Source organism: Elephantulus edwardii, unplaced genomic scaffold, assembly GCF_000299155.1.
Source record: "Elephantulus edwardii isolate Elephantulus edwardi_28Jun2011 unplaced genomic scaffold, EleEdw1.0 scaffold00167, whole genome shotgun sequence".
NCBI classification, from domain to species: Eukaryota; Metazoa; Chordata; class Mammalia; order Macroscelidea; family Macroscelididae; genus Elephantulus; species Elephantulus edwardii.
The window spans coordinates 590,186-613,449 of record NW_006399917.1 but is presented as its reverse complement, the minus strand read 5'-3'; the positions used below and the strand labels follow the sequence as shown (position 1 = coordinate 613,449).

The window sequence follows — 23,264 nt, the reverse complement described above, 5'->3', positions numbered from 1 at the left end:
AAATATTTTATAGTTGTTACTTTTATACTTAGGTCTGTGGTCTGGTCTATTTTCAGTTTATTTTGTATGTAGCTTACATACAACTTCATTCTTTTTTTAATCTTATTTTATTAATTTTAATGGAAATTTACAGATATTTTGGATTTCCATTCATTCATTGTTGTACTTTTCTCCCTTCCCACCCCTCCCTCCCAGTTCGCTCCTCTCTTTGAAAAGTAAAATTCCTTCATTGGTATGCAATCTGCCCCTCCCCCTTGAGTACACTCCACTACACAACCTTAATTCTGGACTCTTGTGATAACCATAATATCCTATCATATATCTCTTTTAAACTGTTCTCTCCCTCATCTGTTTCAATGCAGTATATATAATTTATCCAGTTTTTCTCAGTCTCACCCCAACCCTGATGTCAGTCCCATTTTACAACAGTGGTACAATGCAGTATTTGTCTTTTTGTGACTGAGACATTTTACTCAGCATAATGTCCTCCACGGTCACTCATTTTGAATAATATTGCATGAATTCCTTGTTTTTCAATGCAGTGTAGTATTGTGGGAATATACCACAGTTTCTCTATCCATTCATTTGTTGATGGGCACTTAGGTTGTTTCCAACTCCTTGCTTATTTTGAACAAAGCCACAATAAACATGGGTGTGCATATATCTGCTTGGGTGTTGGTTATGGTCTCTTTTAGGGTATATTCCCAGTAGTGGAATTGCTGGGTCAAATGGTATCTCTATTTGCAACTCTTTGAGAAAGCGCCACACCACTTTCCACAGTGGTTGCACCATTTTACACTCCAAGCCATAGTGAATAAGGGTTCCAGTTTCTCCACAACCTCGCCAGCATTTGTTGCTTGCTGTTCTGTTAAATTTTGCTATTCTAACTGGGGTGAGATGATATCTCAGTTGTTCTGACCTTCATTCTTTTGCATTTGGATTTCAATTTATGATAGAGTTTTCTGAAAAGACTGGGTTTTCCCCTTCATCTTTTAAATAGTTTTAATTTCTGATTAAGAAGACCGGGCTCCCTGGGCATCATCTTCCCGGCCGTGGCTTTTCGCCGCTTACTTCCTTCTGGCCCATTCTAGCCCCTTTTCCTCTTCTCTTACTGCAGCGCTCACCCACCTGCCGTCACTTCAGACTTTACTCTTCTTCCTCCTTGCTGTGCCCAGGTACACCTGGACTCCACTGTGTCTCTCTGGCCTTTTCTTCTTGCCCAAAAGTGTGCTCACTGAACCCTCACTTCCCCTAGGCAGATGACCAACATTCTAGGCATTTCTGAGCCCTGTCTGACCTCAACACTGCTCCCTCCGATGGCACCCATGTACCCTCATCCTCCTCACCTTTCTCTAAGGGAACAGCTTCCCTGAAGATCATCTGTGGCTTCTCAGTTGCCATTTGCTTTCCCCCAGTCCTTGGCCTTCAGTTTGATGGTTTGCTTGCTTAATTGAGAGAAAATTCACATAACACAAAATAAAACACTTAAAAAAATTTCTTCATGAAAATTCATGTGAAATTAATTTTTCAAACTTTTATAATTAATCTTTGCCAATATCATGTTATTTTTTTACTTAGAATGCTGTTGTTATGTGCTGTTGAGTCAATTATGACTCATAGCAACCCTATAAGCAATGGCTCTAAACTTTGCCCTATCCTGAGACAAATTCACCCTCTCTAATACACCTGACCCATTGTCACTGTCAGTCTATCTCATCTCATCCAGGATCTTTCTCGCTTGCGCTGACCTATTTTCCAAGGATCATGTCCTTCTCCAGAAACGGTCTGTCCTAACAATAGGTGCAATGTATGTGAGATGGAGTTTCAAAATTCTTCCTTCCAACAAGCAACCTGGTTTCACCCTCTCCAGGAAATAGACCTGTTTGTTTTCTTGGCAGTCAGTCTGTGGTATGTTAAATACTCTTTTCCAGTAACACAGCTCAAAGGCATCAATTCTTCTATCTAGTCATTGTCTAACTCTCAGATGCATAGCAAGCAATTGAGAAGGTCATGGCCTGGATCAAGTACATCATAGTCTTTAGACTGATATCCTTGCCCTTTGGCACTCTGAAGAAGTCCTTGACAGCAGACTTTCCCAATATAACTGATCTTTTTATTTCTTTACCACTGGTGCCAAGGGTGTTGATTGTGGATCTGAGCAATATCAAATTAACATCTTGAATTTTTTCTCCATTTATCATGATGCTGCCTATTTTTCGTGTGATGAAGATTTTTGTTTTCTTGGTATTGAGATGCCTTCTATATAGAAGCAGCAGTTCTTGATTTTCTGAAGCAAGAGCATTAAGAACTCCTCAGTTACACAACAAGAGCAAAGTTGTGTAATCTGCATAACATAGGTTGTTGATGAATCTCCCTCCAGTTCTGTTGCCACATGCTTCTCATAAAGTCCAGCCTCTTGAACTATCTGTTCTGTATCTAGATCAAAAAGGTTTGGAGAAACGGTACATCCCTGATGCACTCTTTTCTTGATTTTCTTTTAATTTTTTTTTTTTTCTTGTTGTGTACCATCGAGTAAGATCCAGCTGACACAGGAGAGAGATTACCACTTCTTCTCCAGCAGAGCATCTGGTGAATTCAAACGATGCACCTTCAGGATTGCAGCACAACTTGCCATTAGGCCATCAGAGCTCCCTTTCCTTTTTTATTTTGAACCATGCAGTATTCCCTTGCTGTATTCAGACAACAGCTTCCTGCTCATAGTTTTTATTTAACATTTTTTAAAATTTACTTTAACTTTTGAAAGATCTTCAAGAAGTAAACTATATTTCCTATTGAAAATTATGTGATTCCCCATATAATAAATAATAATAATAATAGATAATTTGTGCTATGTTTGCAGATTAAAAAAAATTTTATTGCTATTTGCCATTGAGCAGAGATTCATAGTGATGCTATGAACAAAGGATCTGAACCCAAATGTGGTATTAAGGGTTTATTGTTCAACATGGCTTCCCTAGCCATTGACTTTCATTTTGCCATGTGGCTGTGCAGGAATACGTGGATAGGGCGTGTTAGCCTATCTTCAAGGGGGTTGGCTCCTCTTGGCACTAAATTAAGCCGATTCAGCATCAAATTTTGAGATTCTCACCACCAGCAAATAAGAAGCAAGAGAAAGCTGCATGCCCTCAGGATCAGAGGTTCTTACTCCAGCCAGACCCGCAAGAGGGAAGCAGCTAAAGAAGAAATCCAGACACAATATGAGGTAGAGATGAATTTGGAGTTGCCCTATGGAACCTGAGCTAAGAACCTTTGCCAAAGTTCATTGGAGGACTTGAGGGGAGAGTCATGATTGGCAGAACAAATTATGGCTCACAATGAGAAGAATGGGAATCCGAGAACACTTAATTGTATTCAAGTGGAATCTATATCTAGAGTAAGAGGCTGTTGTGGGAACTGAGTAAAGAAACTCTGCGTAGTTTAAGATCAAGAAGGGTGTCCTCCAGGGTGTATCCTTTCTCCATACCTGTTTAATTATATGCTGAGGAAATAATTAGCAAAACTGGACATGAAGAGGAGTGTGGCATCAAGATTGGAGGAAGAATATCAACAACCTGCATTATGCTGATGACACAACTTTGCTTGCTGAAAGTGAGGAGGATATGAAATGCTTGCTGCAGAAGATCAAGGACTACAGCATTCAGTAGGGATTACATCTCAACATCAAGAAGATTAAGATCCTTACCAAAGGCCCAACAATAAACATTATGGTAGAGGGAGAAAAGATTGAAGTTGTCAATGATTTCATCTTGCTTGGATTAATAAGCAACTCCTTTGTTTCCAGCAGTCAGGAAATCAAGAGGTGTATTGCATTGGACAGGTTTGCTGTCAGGGACATTTCCAAAATACTGAAGAGCAATGCTGTCAATTTAAAGACGAAGGTGCACTTGATTCAGGCCATGATCTTTTCAGTCACCTGTTACATATCAGAAAGCTGGACAGTGAACAAAAATGACAGAAGAAAAACTAATGTCTTTGAGTCAGGCTGGAGAAGACTGCTGGATATCCCCTGGACTTTCAAAAGAACAAACAACTTCTGTTATAGGTCATCTGTGTAGCTGAATTAGAGCCTTAAGATGGTGAGGACTGAGACAAGGTTCTGGGTTGTCTTCATAGATTCCAGTTTGTCCTCAATCTGCCTCCAGTTAATTACTAGAAAAACATGTTTCTACCACCTGCTGCTAAAGAAACAGTCTTAGAGACAAGGGTTGGAGTGGAAAAAAGCAGAAGTTTTAGTTACATGTATGCATCTAAGAAGTGGGAATTTCCTACCTCTTTTTGCAGATAGGGGTTTCCCCAATTTGTCTCATCAAGAGAAGATTCTGAGTAGATACTTGCAAGTTAGATGGGACCATCTCATACCTGTCCCTCAAGTGGATTTTCACTGTTAACTTACATGGGAGGAGATTACCCATCTCTCTCTCACACAGAGCTCCTGGGAATTTGAACTTGAGCAGGGAAATGCCCTAAGGACTATACCACCAGAGCTCTCTTAGGAGGGAAAGGTAGGGTTATCTTTAGGAAAAAAGATATTATGCAAATTAGTAGATTCAAGAAACTGGCCTCCAACATGGAGCCTTTCCAGTTAGCTCTTTACTCATCACAGGACATATGCTGTTGTTGTTGTGTATTGTTGAGTCGGAACCGACCTATCACTGACCCTCTGGCAGGTTTTCATGTGCTATAGGTTTTCTTTTTTTCAAGATGGCTTCAATTTAAAAGGATAACCAGGGGTTACATGCATGGCACCTAAAAGCTCTTCCCAGAATTATAGGGTACTTTGGCTACTTAGAGGTTCTTGTTGTCAGATGTCAGATCAACAACTCTACAACTCACAGAGACTCTATGAACAGCAGATCTGAACCTTGCCTTATCCTGTCCTCATGATCTCTTCCTTGCTCAATCACATTGTGGAGTCAATCCATCTCACTGAGGGTCTTCCTCTCCTCCCCTGACCCTCTGCTGTTCCTCTCTTTCTTTGGCCCTACCTTACAGAAATGTCTCTCTCCAAGGATTGCTTCCTCCTGAAAATATGCCCAAGGTAAGTGAGATGAAGTTTCACCACCCTTGCCTCTATTTTGCAATCTAGTTGCAGTTCCACTAAGACGGATTTCTTGGTTAACTTAGCAGTACATGGTATATTCAGTACTCTTTGTCACCACAATAATTCAGACATCAATTATTCTGTCATTCTTATATATTGTCCAACTTTCAAGTGCAGAGGAAGCAACTGAGAATACTAAGGTGAAGATCAGACGCCCTTCATTTTTAAACTGATGACCTTGCTCTTTTGCACTTTGGACAGATCTTTGAGAGAGAATTTTCCCAGTGCAGCTTGTCTTTGGAATTCTTGACTGCTGTTACTCTAGATATTGGTTGTGGATCCAGGTAAAAGGAAAGTGTTGATAATTTATGCACATCCATGTTTATGGAAGCATTATTGACAGTAGCAAAAAGAAGAAAACAACTCAAGTGCCCATTAACAAATGAATGGATAGAATGATTGTGGTACGTTTACATAATGGAATATTACAGAGCAGTGAAAAACAATTAACTTATAGAACACTATACAGCATGGATGAGTCTAGAAGACATTAGGCTGAGTGAAATATCTCAGTCATAAACAGACAAATATTGCATAAAACCACGGTTATAAAAATAGAATGTGTGAGGAAACACAGGAAAATAATGGATAGAAAATGAAATTACATTAGAATATTAAATATAACTCTTTTCTAATGATAACCTCATCTTTCACTCCTAAAGAGACTTCTTGTGGCCTAGTGGTAAGGAACTGTTCTGCCAACCCAAAGGCATAGGTTCAAACCCATCAGCTGCTCCATGGGAGAAAGATGGACAGACTTCTCCTGTGTGATTTATTACCTCATAAAATCTTCTGGAGGGTCAGCTATGGGCTGACTCCAGACAGCTCAGTGGTACATATCTAAAAGAGTCACACTGGACTAGGCGAATGAAAGGACTATCTAAGAGAAATGGATAATTAGATATTATATGTAAGACAATTGGCAATCTGGAAGAAGACATGCATTACAAAATGCGTTGGGAGCTAGGGAGGGAGGAAATTATGTATTAATGAATGAATGAAAACCTATCCTTTCTCTATACTTTCACTAAAACCACAATTTTAAAAATTGTTGGCAATTTCAATTTTTTCTTCATTTATGATGATGATCCCATCAGAGGGATTTTTGCTTTCTTGATGTTGAGCTATATAACCCCTTTCGAAAGCTTTAGTCTGGTTTTGTTTAGCACACCTTTGAAATCTTCTTCAGTTTCTGCAAGTTTGTGTCATCTGTATAACCCAGACTGCTGAGTAATCTTCTTGTAATCCCAATGCCACATTTTTCTTAATACAGTCCAGCTTCTCTAATGACTTGCTCAGTATATCCATCAAATACATATTAAATAGGAGAAAGGATACAACACCTAATGCACACTTTTCCTGATTTTAAACCATATATTGCAAAATAAATAAATAAATAAATAAACCATATATTGCTTCCTTGCTCTGTTTGCACGATAGATTCCTGGTCTATGTACAGGTTTCACTTGAGTATGATTACTTGTTCTGGAATTTTCATTCTTCTTAATGTTAGCTATAACTTGTGTGTGTTAATATCCACACAGGCTATTGCATGCTCAATAAAGCACAGATAAACATCTTTCTTGTATTCTCTGCTTTCCACTAAGATCCATATGATATCCCTTGTTCCAAGAATCCAACTTGAATTTCTGGCAGTTCCCTGTAAATGTACTATTCCAGCCATTTGTTAATAATTGCATCAAGATTTCACTTGTTGTCATATTAATGGTATTGTCCAATGATATTCACACTGTGCTAGGTCAATTTTTTTTATGAATAGGAACAAATCTGATATCTTTCAGTTAGTTGATTAGATCTTTCAAATTTCTGGATATAGACTACAGAGCATGTCAGGGCTACTTCTCTTAGTTCAAGGATGGCAATTGATGTTCTATAATTTCCTGGGGCTTTATTATTATTTTTTTTATTTTAATGAAAGTTTACAGAAACTTAGTGTTTCCATTCATTCATTGTTGCACTTGGGGCTTTTTTTAAAAAAAATATAAATGGCAACTATACACAAGGATCTCACCTGATGGACCATAAAGGAATCAGATTGACTACATGTATAGAAAAAGTTGATGGAGAACCTCAGTATCAACAGTTAAAACAAGGGCACAGACTGTGGACCAAATAAAAAAGTGTTCATTTGAAAGCTGAAAATGAAGAAAACTAAGATAAGTCCACAAGAACCAAAATATGACCTTTAGACTATTCCATCTTTATTTAAAAACTATCTCACCACTGGATTAATTGGCAGCATCAGGATCCTGGATGGTGAAGAGATTGTTCACAGCTTTAGTTTGCTTGGTTCCACAGTTAACACTCTTGACACCAGCAGCCAGCCAGGAAATTAAAAGACATATTGTGATAGGAAAGTCTGCTGTTAGGGACCTCTCCAAAGTGCTGAAGAGCAATGGTATCTCTTTGGAGACTAAGGTGCGTCTGATACAGGCCATGGTCTTCGCAATCACCTGTTATGCATCAGAGAGTTGGACAATGACCAAGGAGGATAGAAGGAGAATTGATGCCTTTGAGCTGTGGTGCTGGAGAAGATTATTGAGAATACCATGGACTGCTAGGAAAACAAGCAGAGTCATCCTGGAAAGGGTTAAACCGTGTGGCTCCTTGGAGGCAAGGATTCTGAGGCTCCGTCTAACATACTTTGGACATGTTGTGAGGAGAGACCGGTCCTTAGAGAGGGACTTCATGCTTGGGAGGGTGTAGGGACAGCGCAGGAGAGGAAGGCCCTCTATGAGGTGGATTGATTCAGTGACTGGGATAATTGGGATGGGAGTGCCAGAGACAGTGTGATTGGCACAGGACAGAGAGGAGTTTAGGGCTTTTGTACATAGGGTCGCTACGAGTCGCAAGCGACTCAACGGCACATAACAACAACAACAACAACAACATAGTTTTATAACTGATACATATATAGAGAATTCTGAACTTATTAATACCACCCTATCAGGATGATATAAAAGATATCATCCATGAAGAAAATGAAAAATCATGCACAATCGTATTTATTGAGGCTTTGTTCACAATAGCAAAGAGGTGGAAACAACCTAAGTGTCCCTCAACAAACAAATGGATAGAGAAGGTGTGGTATATTTACACAACGGAATACTACGCTGCATTGAAAAACAAGGAACTCATGAAATATTATGCAAAATCGGTGACTCTCGAGGACAGTATGCTAAGTGAAAAATCTCAGTCACAAAAGGACAAATACTGCATAATGCCACTGTTATAAAGCAGGACTGACATCGGGGTTGGGGGAGACTAAGAAAGTTGGGATAAATAATATATACTGCACTGAAAGAGATGAGGGAGAGAATTGTTTAAAAGGGATATGTGATTAGGTATTATTGTCATGACAGGAGTCCAGATTGAAGGCTGCATTGTTGGGTGAATATGGGGGGAGGGATTGTATAACAATGAAAGAATTTTTCTTTTACTTTTCAAAGAGAAAAACTAACTGGGGGAGGAAGAGGTTGGGCAGGGAGAAAAGTTCAACAATGAATGAATGGAAATCCAAGGTCTCTGTAAACTTTCATTAAAATGAATTATAATTTTAAAATGGGGAAATAAAATTAAAGGTCATTACAAAGACAAGGAGGAAAATACTGGCTAACGTAAATGTCAGAAGAGACTCTGAAAATTGCCCCAGAACATTGAAAGGCCTAAACAAAGAGAAGAAAGGCTTAAATAAAAGAGATGAACAGAAGATTTCAAAATTCAGCTAGAGGAGACAAAGCAAAGTATAATGGAAATTGCAAAAAGCTGGAGTTAGGAAATCAAAATGGAAGGACATGCTCAGTAGTTCTCAAGTTGAAAGAACTGAAAAAAATTCAAGCCTCAAGTTGCAATTCTGAGAGATGATTCAATGGGCAAAATCTTGAATGATGCAAGAAGTGTCAAAAGATTGAAGTAATACACAAAGAACTTACCTACACTGAAGCATTACAGAAAGCAGCTATTGATAGGGTGGTATTAATAAGTTAGGAATTCTCCATACAGGTATCAATTATAGGGTGGTATTAATAAGTTCAAAATTCTTTATGTAAGTATCAGTTATAAAACTAGAGTTATTTTTCTTCAGCCTGCAAAACTAGTTGCATAGCCTCTGAATTCTCTGTTTCCTGTCTTTAGTCAGGTAGAGTAGTTTGATCTGTTTACCAGAAGAGGAAATGCATCTATCCTGGTTCTTCAGTCATATGCAAACTGTATCTTAATCTGCCTGTTTACCAGGAAGAGAACTGAGGCCTTCCTAAATTACTGATACATAGATGGGAACTGTCCTTTTCAGATGTAGAAATTACCTTTTTTTACTAACAAAAGTTAAATGAGCTGGAGTTTCACCCTAGTATATAAGGCCATGACCACTCCCAGAAGGGGAGGCAGTCTTTGAGGCCAGGACCCACTGTCCTCCACAGATCTGTAATAAAGTGCATTTATGGATATTGTATTCCGTTTGTCTTATTGGGGACTGACTATGGAAAGAACCCCTTGAGTTCAGTAAGGATATGATCCAGAACCAAAGGTAATGAGGGAGAGGTTCCAGCTGCACTGAAGGAATTGGCAAAAGTTAACTACCTGAGAATAGATGGCATTTACATTTGGTAGGTAAACACTTTCCAAAAACCCACACCCTCTATGAGTAAACATAATATCCTTTCCCTGCCTCCAGAGCCTTTTTTTTTCCTTATCACTCTTTCCTGTTTTATTGTGATTTTAACAAAATGTACAGGTAAGTTGGGTTTTCATTCATTCATTATTGCACATTTCCCCCTCTATGCCCCCAGTTCACTTTTAGAGAAAAAAAAAATCATCATAATTTCCTCTCTCCCCCAAGTCCACTTTGCTATGCACCTCTTTTTCTGGATTGTTATCGTACAGATAATGCCTAATCATATATTCCTTTTAAACAATTCTTTCCTTCATCTGTTCCAATGCAGTGTTCATTATTTATCCCTTCTTTTCTCAGTTTCCCCCCAACCCTCATGTCAATCCTGGTTTTTGTCTGATGAGTCTCATCAAATACCCTTTGCAAAATATTTTCCTTAATAAGTCTCTTTCTTTACTTGCATTGACAAGTCTTCATTTCTGTTTTGTTTTTTGCCATTCTTACTTAACAGGAAGAGGAACACAAATGTAAGAAGTGAACTAAAATATTCTCTTGGCAACCACATGTAGGGTGTCAATCATTCAGCTAGAGGGAGAGTTGTCCATAAAGAAATGGCTAGTTTTGTAATATACTTTATAGCATCCAAAGTGAATGGGAATGGGAAGATGGGAACAAAACTCTATGGAAAAATATTCAGTTCTAGGGTATAAGTTAATGAGGACCAAGACAAAAAAGTTTTAGAGAACACAGTATCAACTGGATTCATAAAAGTGAAAAACAGATATTTGGAAATATTTTGAAGCCACTGGAAGGGAAAAAACCCAAGACATAACATTATCTAAAAACTATAGAATCCAAGATATGTGTGTTTGAATTGAGGTTAAAATGTTTAGGGACAGAGTTTTCCAGATGTAATGATCTATATGGGTGGAGGCCTAATTTTCCTCCTCGTCAGCTAACCCTACTTGCACACCTAATTTTGAACCAGACAATGTTTTCAACAGTGAAATAACAGAATTTCTGAGTAATAGGAGGTCCCTGACAGACACTGAAGTTATTTCATGATTGAATAAAGATGACACAGTAACAGAACACACAGTCCTTGGCTTTGATAAATAGTTCTCCACCCAGAAACTGGAAATCACATAAGCAGGAACTGTCATTAAGATGTGATGACTCTCCACCAATTACTTACAGAGTAAATACGTCATTTAGTACAGGCTAAAGGAAGCTCTATTGTACATAGGGTTTTCGAAGGCCTGTTATTTAGGAAGTGGATGGCCAGTCCTTCTTCCTAGTGTGTCTTAATTTATAAATAATAATAATAACAACAATAATAATATCTGACAGACAAGCATTTTACAGAAAGGAGCAGATGAAAGACATTTACCCAATTAGAGAAATGACTGATAAATTCATTGTTGTTACTCACCCTTGTGATGTGTGTCTTGACCCACCCCTTTCCTTCTCCACCAGCATCCCTTTCTACTTCTGCCTCCACCATTCAACACCTCACTCCCCTTATCCAGCCCTTGATGATGCCAGTTTCTTATGATGCGGCTAGTATCTCTTGAACTGACTCTAAGAAAAATAGGATTCCCAGAACATTTGATTGTGCTTATGCAAAACCTATACTTGAGCGAAGAGGCAGTCTTCAGAACAGAGCAAGGAAACACTGCATGGTTCAAAACTGGGAAGGGTATCTGTCAGGGATGTATTCTGTCTCCATACCTTTTCAATCTGTATGCAGAACAGATCATTTGAGACACTGGGCTGTGTGAGGAGGAATGTGGCATCAGAACTGGAGGAAGAATCATCAACAACTTGCTTTATGCAGATGACACAGCTCTGCTTTCTGAAACTGAGGAGGACCTAAAGTGCTTGCTGCAGAAGGCCAAGGACTGCAGCTTTCAATATGGATTGAAGATCAACATCAAGAAAACAAAGATTCTACACCAAAGAAAATTCCACCTAAGCAGATACATACAGTTTTGTTCACAATAGCAAAGAGTTGGAAACAACCTAAGTGCCCATCAACAAACAAATGGATAGAGAACCTGTGGTATATCCACACAATAGAATACTATGCTGCATTGAAAAACAATGAACTCATGCAATAGAATTCAAAATGGGTGACCCTGGAGGACATTATGCTGAGTGAAATATCCCTGTCACAAAAGGACAAATATTGCATAGTGCCACTATTGTAAAATGGACTGACATAGAGGTTAGGGGAGACTGAGAAAGATGGGATAAATAACGTATACTGCATTGAAACAGGTGAGGGAGAAAACTGTTTAAAAGGGATATGTGATTAGGTGTTTTTGTCATGACAGGAGTCCAGGCTACATAGTGGAGTGGACCTGGAGGGGAGGGGTTGTATAGCAATGAAAGAATTTTCCTTTTACTTTTCAAAGAGAGGAGTGAACTGTGTGAGGGAGAGGTTTGGCAGGGGGAAAAAGTGCAACAATGAATGAATCGAAATCCGGTCTTTGTAAATTTTCATTAAAATTAATAATAATAATAATTTTTAAAAAAAGAAAACAAAGATTCTCACCATTGGACCGACTGGCAACATCAGGATGGATAGTGAAGAGATCGAGATTGTTTTAGTTTGCTTGTTTCCACAATCAACACTCTTGGTAACAGCAGCCAGGAAATCAAGAGACAAATTGCATTGGGAAAGTCAGCTGTCAGGGACCTCTCCAGAGTACTGAAAAGCAACATTGTTAGGCTGGAGGCTAAGATGCGCCTGATCTAGGCCAGTCTTCGCAATTGTGTGCTATGTGTCAGAGAACTGGGCAGTGACTATGGATGATAGAAAGAGAATTGATGCCTTTGAGCTGTGGTGCTAGAGAAGAGTGTTGAATATATCATGGACTGCTAGGAGAACTAACTGCTGGAGAAGGTAAAACCGGGCTGCTTCTTAGAGGCAAGAATTCTGAAGCATGTCTGACATACTTTGGGCATGCTATAAGGAGGGACCAGTCCTTAGAGAGGGACATCATGTTTGAGAGGGTGGAGGGACAGTGCAGGAGGGGAAGACCCTTGATGAGATGGATCGATTCAGTGATTGGGGTAATGGGAGACAGTGAGGTTGGTACAGGACAGAGCAGGGTTTAGGGCTATTGCACATAGGGTTGCTATGAGTCGCAAGTGACTCAACGCCATATAACAACAACAAAAGGAGCTCTGGTGGCTTCATGGTAAGGAGTTGTACTGTCAACTCAAAGGTATATCATTGAATCCACACTGATCCATGGGAGAAAGAAGGCTAATCTCCCGTCATGAGATTTACAGTTTTTGAAAACCTGCTGAAGGGTTGGTCTGACTCTATGGCACCTAATAACAATGACAACAGTACAGGCTAATGTGAGACCTGACTCACTTTATTATATTATATTATAAAAATTCCACATTATTTCCATAATTACAGAACAATAAATAGTAATTTCTGTCATTTCTGATAATAATGACCATTATTATTATATTATTAGCAAACAATAGTTGAGCATTTTACATGTGCCAAAGCTTACAGTGTATGTAGTTCTTAAAATAGTATGTTAGATAATATTATTAATGTTTTATAGATGAGGAATATAGAGGATAAGTGACATCCAAATTTAGAGGAGAAGTTAAGGTCACCTAGTGTTCTAACTTTAGAGCCAGAGCTTTTAATCATTGTCCACTAACACTCTAGTCTCTGTAGGCCAATGTTTAATGGCCTGTGCAGAGTCACTAGTGCAGGCAATGAAAAAGAATATCTAAAGCATAAAAGGAACTCATTCGATTTTTAAAGAAATATTGTAGCAAAAGAAATATGAAAAGTTTGCATTTTAACCATTTTTAATTCAATAGCATTAATTGCATTAACTATCTGTAATAATCACCATTATCTATTTCCAAAAGTTTTACAACACTCTAAACACAACCCGAGTGCCCCTTTAGCAGTAATTCTCCATTCTCAAACCCTCATGGTGATTGTTTGGTGCCATCAAATCAAATACGACTCATAGCAACCATATGGACAAGAAATCTAAATCTTGTCCTGTCCTGTGACATTCTCATCATCTTGGATAATTTGAGCCCATTGCTGCACTCATCATGTCAGTTCACTTTATTGGAGTTCTTCTTTACCTTTATTGACCTTACACCTTTCCAAGCATGATAATGCTTTCCAAGGAATAGCCTTTCCTAGCAACATGTCCAAAGGATGTGAGATGAAGCTTCACTATCCTTGTCTCCAATGATCACTTTGATTGCTCTTTTTCCAAGGCATATCTGTTTGTTCTTTTGACAGTCCATAGGAAATTCATCACTCTTCTCCAGCACAACAAATTAAAGGCATCAATTCTTCTTCTGTCATTCTTATTCACTGATGCATAACAGATGATTGAGAAGATCATAGCCTGAATCAAGGGCACCTTCATCTTTAAACTGACATCACTGCTCCTCAGTTCTTTTGGAGGGATCCCTGACAGCAGACTTCCCTATAGTAATATGTCTCCTGCTCTTATAACTGCTAGTACCAAAAGTGTTGATTGTTGATACAAGCAAAACAAAATTCTTGACAGTTTCAGTCCTTTCTTCATCTATCATGATGTTGCCACTTGGCCTACTGCTAATGACCTTTGTTTTCTTGATGTTGAGATATAATCCATATTGAAGTTTGTAATCTTTTTTTTTTTAATCCCCTGTGGCAAACATTTCAGGTCCTATTCACTTTGAGTAAGCCAGGTTGTGTAATCTGAATAACTCAGGTTGTTCATGAGTCTTCTTCAAATCCTTATGCAGCATCACTCTGCATAGAGTATGGCTTCATGAATTATTTGCTCAGCACGCAGAGGAGAAAGATACATCCGTGACACATACCATTCTGGATTTTAATCCATTCAGTGTTGCCTTGCTCCGTTCGAATGTTGATCGCAAATATACTTTTGTCTCTATACCTTTGCCTAATTTGTTGTTGTTGATTGCTGTTGAGTCATGTACGACTCATAGTGACCCTATGAACAAAGGACCTGAGGCCTTTCTATAACTATCATTTCTCCAAGTTCATAGAGTCTCCAGAGGCATGTGGTTTAGGAAGTGGATGCCACTCCTGCTTCCAAACCTGTCTTAAAACTGGGAGCTCCACCAAACACTGTCTACCATGGGCAGCCATTATGGTATTCGAAACCCCAATGGTACAAGGTTCAGCATCCCAGCAAACACAGATTACCTCAGCACAGCAAATTGACAGAAGAGTGCTGTAGAAAAATGTTCCCCCCAAATTTAGATATATTAGTGAGATCATCAATTTTTGTCCTTTTATGTCCTCATAGAGTTTTTGTGAGGGTTAAATGAAGCTCATTGGATTTTAATCACTGAAAGGAAGGTATGGCTTGCAATTAAATCTCCACTACAAAGTATTTACTGGGCTTTCCCATATGCTTCTTAAATTATGCATGATATATATGAACTTGGCCCTTCTATTCTTCATCACTAAATGTTATTTTTAAAAAATAATCTATTGCTTTGTCATTGGTAAAAATATGCACAGTAAAAACCAATCACATTCAGCATTTTCTGAGTATAGTGGTCAGTGATATTGGCTAGATTCTTCACATTACATCAACATCCTTTTATTTCTATCCATGTAATTTTACTCCATTGACTTAAACTTCTTGTCTTCCAACTTTTCGCCTATGTCATTTTGCAGTTGTCCATTTGGTCTTGCACAGATTTTTTTTTTCACTCTCCACATTTTATTCTTATTTGTGAAATTTTAAAAAAAATTATTTTACTTGTGATTTTAAGAAAAGTTTACAGAAAGATTGGATTTTTTTTCACTCATTCATTGTTCTACATTTTCTTCCCTCCCTTCCACTTCCTCCTCTCTAGTTTACTTTTTTTAAAAAATATTATTTGTTTGTTGTTACAGTTTCTCCCTTCCTCCTTTTCCTTCCCTTCTTCCAGTCCTCTTCACGATGCACCTCTTATTCTGGACCATTGTCTTACATATAATACCTTATCACATATTCCTTTTAAACAGTTCCCTCCTTCATCTGTTCCAATACAGTGTCCATTAGCTGTCCACTCTTTTTCTATTCTCCTCCCAGACCCTCATGTCAGTCTTGCTTCATAACAGTGTTGTTAAGCAGTATTTATCCTGTTGAGACTGAGACATTTCACTCAGCATTATATCTTCCAGGGTCACCCATGGTGTGTAATGTTTTACAAGTTTGTTATTTTTCAGTGCTGCAATGTATTCTATTGTGTGACTATATCATAGTTTTTCTATATGTTCATTTGTTGATGGGCTTTTGGGTTGTTTCCATCTCTTTGCTATTGTGAACAACACAGCAATAAACATGGTTGTGGATAATTTTTAAAAGACCACAATATGCAAGGGTGATTCTACATTCTGGGTTAAACTGTTACTTAGCTTTTTAATGACGTCAAGAGACTTGAATTGATTCAAGTTTATTCAAGTGTTAATTTTTAACTTCGCATGGAAATAGCCTGATGCTAGAATCCTGAAGAGGCAATCAATCACGAAGGCTTTTTTGTAATGAACACTGCACTGGAACAGATGAAGGAAAGAACTTTTGAAAAGGAACGTATGATTAGGCATTATTTGAATGACTACAGTCCAGAATAAGAGGTGCACAGCATAGTTGTCTGGGGGCAAGAGGGAGAAAACTATGCAACAATGAATGATTTTTTTTAAGTGAACTAGGGGAGAAGGAGGAAAATGTACAACAATGAATGAATGGATATCTAACTTTTTTGTAAACTTCCATTAAAATTACAATTAAAAAACACAGAAGGCTTTACTGTAAACATCCCTAGTGGATTCAAACCCATATCTTTGGTTGGCAGCGCAACTCTTTACAACTAGGCCATCAGAACTACCCAGAGATTGGTTTAGTGCTATGAATAAGGACCTGTTCTGATTATGGTTTAGAGTTCTGATCTGTTTTCCACAGGGTCCCTCTGAGTAAACCAAGCTATGGACAAGTGAAATAAAAGAGGGTACATATAAAGAGATGGCCCTTTACTTTTTATTTAAAAAAAATAAACTTACAGGGAGCTCTGGTGGCCTAGTGGCAAGACGCTGCACTGTAATTCCAGACGTACGTGGTTCAAATCCACCAGATCCTCTGCTTGAGCAGGAGGGGGCAATTTCCTCCTGTACCAGTCAGATCTGATTTGACAGTACACGTAAAAGAATACAATAAAAAAAATAAACTTGCAGTTTTTTTAAATAGTAGTTTTAGGTTTATTGAAAAATTAGGTAGAAACAACAGAGTTCCCAAATATCCCCTCTCAAGGCCTTTATAGAGGGAGCTCAAGTGGTGCAGTCTCTAAGGGGTTTGTAGTATTAGACTAAACGTTGGCTTTATTATTATTAGTATTAGTATTAGTATTAGTATTAGTATTAGTATTAGTATTATTATTATTTAGCCTTTTAGCCTCTGGTCCTTAGCTACCTCAACTGTAAACACATGGTTTTGTAATCAACATCAGCTGTGAGACTAGGATAAGAGAAGAATGCTTCCCACACTGAACAGAAAGGTTTGAGGCAGCAAGACTTGAGGTGAGCAAGACTTGTGGTGGCAAGACCCTGGTGAGTGTGAGACCCTGGTGGTGGAGAGACTGTGGCATTGCTGTGGACAAACAGTGGCAAGGTGTGACCTTAAGGCTTCTTGCATTTGTTTTGGCCACAGTGAAAGTTTGGCTGTTCTTGCCAGATGTTTGAAGAAGAAGCTGACTTATAACTGTTCTGAGGCAAATCTTGCTGGATGATTTGGATTTGACTGCTGAACTGAAACTAGAACCTGGACTTATTGAGGAATTGTGTCTGGAACTGTCGGGCTAAAGCCTGAACTTGGATTGAGTGATATTCTTTGCCTTCCCCCACTCACTTCCATAATAAACACCATTGTTGGTTCCATAACTGTAAGTCTGTGGGTCAGCAATGAGTAAATGAGCCTCTGCTGCCAGAGCTCTAGAGGCACCATTAGGCTGTGTTATGGGCTCAGTGGACAGAAAGTGACGCTACCAAGCCAAAGGCGGGTGACTTTAATCCACGGCCCTCAGGCCTGGTTTTATTTGTTTTGGGTGAAACATTCTTCGAGGTCATATAGCCCTGGTCTGTCCATTTGCTGAACAGAGGTATCTCATGGTTGCTGAGAAGCCAAACACTGTGACACTGATATGTCAAATGGGATAATGGTTACCCGTGGTGGACAGTGTTTGGTGGAGCTCCCCAATTAAAACAAGCTTGGAAGCAGGAGTGGCATCCACTTCCAAAATAGCTTGCCTCCGGAAACCCTATGAACTGGGATAAAGGATGAAAGTTATGCAAGCACTTAGGTCTTTTGTTCATAGGGTCACTATGAGTCACCTACGACTTGATGGCACTTAACAACAACAACAACGTGAGCTCTTTGTCTACTTTCTGCCCTGGGATGGTGAAAGGCTGTGCTTTTCTTACTCCCTAATTTCAGAGAGACACTCATGGCCCTGTGCCTCTATGGCCTTTTGCTTTCTTTAGACAGGGCTATACGGTTAACTCAAGGACCATACTTCTCTAGCAATTAAAATTGGATTCACCAACAGTTCTATGAGAGAAAAAAATATTCGTTCTCCTCTCATGCAATTTACAACCTCAGAAACCTAATGGAGAGTCAACTATGAGTCCCTTCAGATTATCACAATGAGCAAGTGAGTGAGGCTTTTATATCATTGCTTCATTTATTAATATCTTAAGTTCGTATGACACATTTATTTGAATTTATATTACTATTTATACACTATTATAATCAGCTAAAGTCATTCATCATCAAGATCTTCTCTATGACAATGGTGGTGAGAAATGAATCTTAGTAGGTTTCAGGTACTTTGTCAAAAAAACCTCCCCAATCATTACTGATTAACTTTCTCTCAGTGTGTTTTTTTCTTTCCTTTTTGAACCCTTTAATCAACTGTTCTAAATGATTAACTTTTCCCTGTGCACATGGTCTTATTAGTTAAATTAGTAGTATTTGGCACAGTATTTTTCAGTCTCCATTTAAGATCAGAGGACCCAAAAGTTATGATCTTAGATCTTATATCTTATAATAAAAGAACAAATCTTTAAGTAAATATTTTCAGTTATACCATTGACATTATTTCAAAGGACAAAGGACAGTCTGTCTGCCTCTCAGTTGTTGTTAGATGCCATTGAGTTTAACTCATAGCAACCCTGTGAGCAGCCAACCTGAGTCCTGTCTGTCCTGTCCTGTCCTATTCTCATCATCTCTGACAAACTAGAGCCCATTGCTGAAGCCACCATGACAATCCATCTCATTGGGGGAATTTCTCTCCTTCGCTGACATCCCAAACTTCCAAGCAAGATGTCCCTTTTAAGGAATAGTCTTTCCAACAACAACAGTAGTTATCTCACTGTTGTTTTTGAATTGGTTAATGACACCTCATTTTCTGAAAGCAGCCTCCAATATGGATTGTATCTCAACATCAAGAAAACAAAATTCTCGCCACTGGACTAATAGGCAACATCATGACAGATGGAGGAAGGATTGAGACTGTCAGTGACTTGATTCTACTTGGAGCCACAATCATTACACTTGGTACCAGCTGTCAGGAGACTGGGTGATGTACTGCGCTGGGAAATTCTGCAGTCAGGTACCCATTCAAATTACTGAAGGGCAATGATGTCAGTTTGAGGACTAAGGTATGCCTGACTCAGGCCATAGTCTTTTCTTTTTTTTTTTTTTTGGTATTAACAGTAAGATTTATTGAGCTGTACCTTAATAAAGACACTGGGGCTTGCCCATGGTGCTCTTGATGTGCAAAGCCCAAACATTGTGCCAATTCTTCCTTAGCAGTGAAACCAGAAAGTTGACAGCCAGGTGGGTGTTATAAACAAGTTCATCATCTGTCATCTTCACATGGCCAGCAACCACTGCCAGACACAGGACCTTTTTCATCTGGAATTTGATGGTGGACTTCGCCTTGTCTACTTTTGCCACCATGTTCTCATTGTGGGTCAGCAGAGGAGGAAACTTGCTAGCCTTATTTATCCCTGGACCTAGGATTCTTGGCATCTGCTTGATCAGGGATTCAGAGGCCAAAAAGGCATCATACTTCTTCTTGGCCAGCTTTTTGACCAGTTTCTTATTCTTGTTGAGCTTTTTCAGTGATTCGATGTCCATGTGGGGGATTATCCACAGCCTTGACTTCATCACAGGGCTACTGATCCCCAAAAACACACACTGAGAACTTGGGGCGTGGGGTGGACTTAAGCCTGACGGTCCCCAAGAAATGCTTGTCCTTCTGAGGGTCATAGTTCTTCAAACTGATCTGCAGCTCCACCGTCTCCAAAAACTTCCTGCTTTTGCGCTGGTTCCGGTGTAGGACTTCCCGCACCGCCTCGTAGAGGGTGTCGGAAGAGACTTTGCTGCTCATGGTTCCTAGCGCGGCAGTAACCGGAAAAGAGTCCATGGTCTTTTCAATTACTTGCTGTGCATCTGAGAGCCGGACTATGACTAAGGATGACAGAAGGATCGATGCCTTTGAATTGTGGTGTTGGAGAAATGCACTAAATATACCATAGATTGACAAAAGAACAAATGGATATGTTTGGAGAAAGTGCAGCCAGAGTGCTTCTTGGAGGTAAAAATGATGACGCTTTGTCCCACATATTTTGGGCATGTTGTTAAGAGAGGTTATTCCTCAAAGAGGGATATTTTATTTGGAAAGGGAACGTTAAAGAGAGGAAGACCTTTAACTAAGTTGGTTGACACAGTGACTGCTTCAGTCAGTTCAAATGTGTCAGTGATTGTGAGAATAGCACAAGATAGAATGCAATTCAGATCTGCTGTTCACAGGGATACTATGACTCCTACTCTTGACTCAAAGGCATCTAACAACAACAATGATATTTTTAAAAAATGTTTAATGTCTTTTTATATTTACTTTGTCATCTGTACATATATTTTTGGTACATATGCTAAATATGAATATGTCTGTTAATATCTTTCCCCACTTATTAATTAGATTGATTGTGTTCTTATTATTGAATTTAAGAGTTCTTTGTATATTTTGGATATAAATTTTACATCTGATATATTTTTCAAATACTTTTTCTCACTCTGTGGCTTGTCTTTTCACTCCCTTAACAGTGCTTTTCATGAAGCAGAAGCGATGGCTTCTTTTTACCCACCATGGTCATGCAAATGTAAGGTTAAAATAGCTAAAGTGTTCTTAAAAGCAGACTAAAGAAAATGCTGATATGAAAGGAGAGTCAAGAAAACCATTAGAAAATGGACCTAAATAAATTTTATTTAAACCTAGAGCCCACTCCAAGGAGCCCTGGGTGTGAATAGAAAGATCAATGGTATAGTCATTATTCTTCTCTATCACTACAATTCATGCATCAATCCTTCTTCAATTGTGTTTTCTCATGGTCCAGCTTTCTCAATGCATGTGAAACAACTGAAAATATCATAACTTGGGTCAGCTGCACCTTAATTTTTAAAGTCATTCATTCCCATGACTTTTAACCAATGATTCTTGCCTCAAGTCACATTATGAGCTTCAATAAAGTAGGCAGTGACACTGCCATTGGGAGCAGGTTTGTCAGAGATGAGATAGGCTCAGGATTAGGCAAGAGTCAGGGCTATTGTTCATAGGGTCACTATGAGTTGTAGTCAACTGAATGGCACACAATAACAACTACATATATTACAAAAGAAGTTACCCTCACGGTGAACTGAGTATATCAGAGTAGAACCGGGCTGATTTTCCTGAAGTAGATCACCAGCCCTTTCTTCTGAGCTACTTCTGGACAGATTTGAGACTTTTAATTAGCAATCTATTACCTAGACATTGATGTGTTTCTGGAAGATATAAAAACTTACATTCACATTTTGACAAGAAGGTAAACAGCTCAATCACAAAATGAGCACAGGATATGAATTGATCACCAAAGAAGACATTCAAATGGCAAACAAACACATGAAGAAATGTTCAAAATCCCTAGCTCTCAGAGAGATGCAAATCAAAACAATTATGAGATATCATCTCACCCCAGCAATAGTAGTAAAGTTCAACAGAGCAGTAAACAACAAATGTAAGGTTGTAGACTCTTATTTACTGCTGGTTGGAATGTAAAATGGCACAACCACTATGGAAGGTGGTCTGGAGTTTACTAAAAAAGTGGGGAATAGAAATACCATTTGAGTCAGCAATCCCACTACTGGGAATATACCCTAAAAAAAAACCAGAGCTGTAACACGAACAGATGTGTGCACCGCCCCCCATGTTTACTGGGGTGGTATTCACAATAGCAAAGAGATGGAAGCAACCCAAGTGCCTATCAACAAATAAATGGATAGAAAAATTATGATACATTCACACAATGGGATATCACACAACACTGAAAAATAATTAATTCGTAAAACATTACAACATGAGAAAGGCTGGATGACATTATGCTGAATATTTCATTTACAAAAGGACAAATACTGTATAATACTGCTATTCTAAAATAAGACAGACATGGGGGAGGTAGAGGAGAGGTTGGGCAGAGTGGATAAGTAATGAACACTGCATTAGATCAGAGGAAGGAAAGAACTATATGAAAGGAATATATGATTAGGCATTATATGTATGACAACAATCTAGAACAAAGGATGCATTGCACAGAGGGCTAGGGGAAGGGAGAATGGGAGGGGATAAGACACGTGCAACAACGAAAAAAAGTTAAAATGAAACAAACTCTACACTCAACTAGAAAAAGAAAAGTGTCCTCGTCAAGATTACCAATTGTCTCAATGAATTCCCACTGTGTTTCCCCCACACAAACCCTATTGCTTCAAGTCACCACCTCTCTGTAACACTGATGTTGGCACCAACCTCATTTGTGTTCTTTGAACTCAAACATTCCTCCTGATAAAAGGTCAGGAAGTAAAAGCTAGTACTTCTTCTCATAAATGCATGGCCCAGTGATAGGAAGGATCAGGGAGGAGGAAATTGTTGATGACTTGAATCAACAGTTGAATATTTTCTTTGCCCTTTGAAGAAAAGTGAGGCTATGCCTGCTGCTTCCTGCCGTCCCCCATCAGTGAAAGTGGCAGAGGTTGGTGGGTCCCCAGATATGCGATGGCTGCTGCCAGGAGGCTGCCATTGTTGGCTACTGTCCAGGCAGCCATGGACAAGAATGTCTTCCAAAGCACTACACCAAGAAAGTAGATATGATAGGAAAAGATCAGAAAGGCTCGACCCTTGGCACTAAGGAGTGTTCAGTGATGAGCTATACATTGATGGTGACTGCAAATTGGACATGTGGACATGGAGTCAAGGTGGAGAGTCAACTCACAACGTTGCTGTAGGGAGAGCTGGTAGAATTTTGGTTATAGTCACGGGAAAGGAAGGTGTCCACTGATGCCCACTTAACAAGAAAGCACCTGAACTCACTTTATACCTGAGGAGGTCTGATGTGTAAGCAGCCTCTTCCCATCT

At 38.9% G+C, this 23,264-nt stretch overlaps 1 pseudogene; it reads right to left on the bottom strand.

The window, feature by feature from the left end:
* Positions 1-19,549: 19,549 nt before the first annotated feature.
* On the bottom strand, positions 19,550-20,207 carry LOC102869237 (annotated as a pseudogene).
* Between the last annotated feature and the right edge of the window lie 3,057 nt (positions 20,208-23,264).